Source organism: Octopus sinensis, linkage group LG15, assembly GCF_006345805.1.
Source record: "Octopus sinensis linkage group LG15, ASM634580v1, whole genome shotgun sequence".
In the NCBI taxonomy this organism is placed as follows: domain Eukaryota; kingdom Metazoa; phylum Mollusca; class Cephalopoda; order Octopoda; family Octopodidae; genus Octopus; species Octopus sinensis.
Window position 1 is genome coordinate 62,282,718 of NC_043011.1, and position 2,880 is coordinate 62,285,597.

Below are 2,880 nucleotides of genomic sequence, written 5' to 3' on the forward strand. Positions count from 1 at the left end.
CAGACGGACAGACGGACAAACCAACGCTGAAAAATCAATGCGGCTTTATCATCAGACTGAACAACTATATGCCTGTCATCACTGCAAATGGATATGTCGATCCCACATCGGCCTTATCAGCCACGAACGAGCGTGCAGACAACGTGGACAACAGCCTTGCTAACGTTCGTCAGCGAAGCCAAGCCAAGATACTTGTACGTATGTATGTACGCATGTATGTACGCATGTATATACGTATGTATGTATGTATGTATGTATGTATGTATGTATGTATGTATGTATGTATGTATGTATGTATGTATGTATGTATGCATGTATGTATGTATGCATGTATATATGTATGTATGTATGTATGTATGCATGTATGTATGTATGTACGCATGTATGTATGTATGTACGCATGTATGTACGTATGTATGTATGTATGTATGTATGCATGCTTGCATGTATGTATGTATGTATGTACGCATGTATGTATGTATGTATGTATGTATGAATGTATGCATGTATGTACGCATGTATGTATGTATGTACGTATGTATGTATGTATGTATGTATGTATGCATGTATGTATGCATGCATGTATGTATGTATGTATGCATGTATGTATGTATGTATGTATGTATGCATGTATATACGCATGTATGTATGTATGTATGTATGTATGCAGGTATGCATGTATATGTATGTATGTATGTATGCATGCAGGTATGCATGTATGTATGTATGTATGTATGTATGTATGTATGTATGCATGTATATATGTATGTATGTATGCAGTATGTATGTATGTATGTATGTATGCAGTATGTATGTATGTATGCATGTATGTATGTATGGTATGTATGTATGTATGTATGCATGTATGTATGTATGCATGTATGTATGTATGTATGTATGTATGTATTATGTATGTATGTATGTATGTATGTATGTATGTATGTATGTATGTATGTATGCATAAACATGTGAAGGTGCGTGGCTTAGTGGTTAGGGGCATTCGGCTCATGATCGTAAGGTCGTCAGTTCAATTCTTGGCGGCGCGTTGTGTCCTTGAGCAAGACACTTTATTTCACGTTGCTCCAGTCCACTCAGCTGGCAAAAATGAGTAGTACCTGTATTTCAAGGAGTCATCCATGTCAAACTCTGTGTCACGCTGAATCTCGCCGAAAACTACGTGTTAAGGGTACACGTGTCTGTGGAGTGCTCAGCCACTTGCACGTTAATATCACGAGCAAGTTGTTCCGTTGATCGTATCAGCCGGGACCCTCATCGTCGCAACCGACGGAGTGCTCCTATATGCATAAACATAATATATAGCGTCTACCAGAAAATCTAAGAGAAATTTTCTGCAGACATTACCGAGACTTTAAATTGTAAGACTCGTTCTTCAGATGTAAACAAATAAAAACACGTTGATCACTGATACGTTTCGTTTTTCTTTTCTTGCATCTCTACATTCTTCAAATATCAACACACGTCCGCGCACGCACATACACACATATATACACACGAATAGACACACTTATACTATATACATGTATGCGTGTGAATGTGTGTGTGTGAACAAGCTGGTAATACGTCGACGCACGCTGCAAAATAAAAAGAGAGTGCTCAATACATAACAGTGGAATAGAACCATCTTTATTTCCCAGTAAATCTCATGATTTGTCACTCGTTTCTATTCGCCAATCCATGAAATTATGCGCGCGTGTGTGTGTGTGTGTATGTGTGGGTGAGTGTGCGTTCGTATTTGTTCCTCACTCTAGCGTGACAACCGGTGTTGGTTTGTTTACGCCATGAAATTATGCGCGCGTGTGTGTGTGTATGTGTGTGTGAATATGAGTGTTTGTTCGTATTTGGTCCTCAGTCTAGCGTGACAACCGGTTTTGGTTTGTTTGCGTCCATGCAACTTGGTGGTTCGGCTAAAGAGATCTATAGTATAAGTACCAATAGATAAAAATAAGAACTAGGGTTCATCGATTAAATCCGACAAGGCCGATGACCCCTGCATAATCACAATCGAATGACCGACAAGTATATCTTATATATATAAATCCTTTATATAATAAGGGATAAAATCACTCATGATCTTAGGAGGTCAGCACGAAAATCAAAACCTTATAGGTAAATTTTCTAAATAATATATTAATAATTATATCACATAATCGTGAAGGCGCATGGCTCAGTGGTTAGAGCGTCGAGCTTACGATCGTGAGGTTGTGAGCTCGAATTCCGAATCCCAGACCGGACTGCGTGTTGTGTTCTCGAGCAAGATACTTTATTTCACATTGCTCCAGTTCACTCAGCTGTAGAGTGCCAAGCTGTATCGGCCCCTTGGATAATACTAGTGGCGTGGAGAGTGGAGGCCGGTATGCATGGGAGACTGCTGGTCCTCTATAAACAACCTTGCCCGGACTTGTGCCTGGAAGGGCAACTTTCTAGGTGCAATCTCATGGTCTTTGTCATGACCGAAGGGGGTCTCAGAATCATAGCAAGGGATCGGAAACAATCCTCTCCAGGCGCTGAAATTAGACGCCAAATGACGCTAAAACCTGCGTTTTTTGAGTTTTTAATGTGGTTTTAGCGTCATTTGGCGTCTATTTTCAGCACCTGGAGAGGATTGTTTCCATTCTCTTGTTATAATTATTAATATTAATATAATATTTAGAAATTGACCAACAAGCTTTTTATTTTCGTGATGAACACCGGATAAAATCATTCATGATTTTATCCTTTGTTAAATAAATAATATATGAAATTTTTTACTCCGGATCAAAGTTGCATAAATCCAATGAAAACACCTGTTAGTTACCAATCCATAGAAAGTTCTACTATAAGGTAACCATATAAACCGTGGCTCCTATGTTTATATATTTA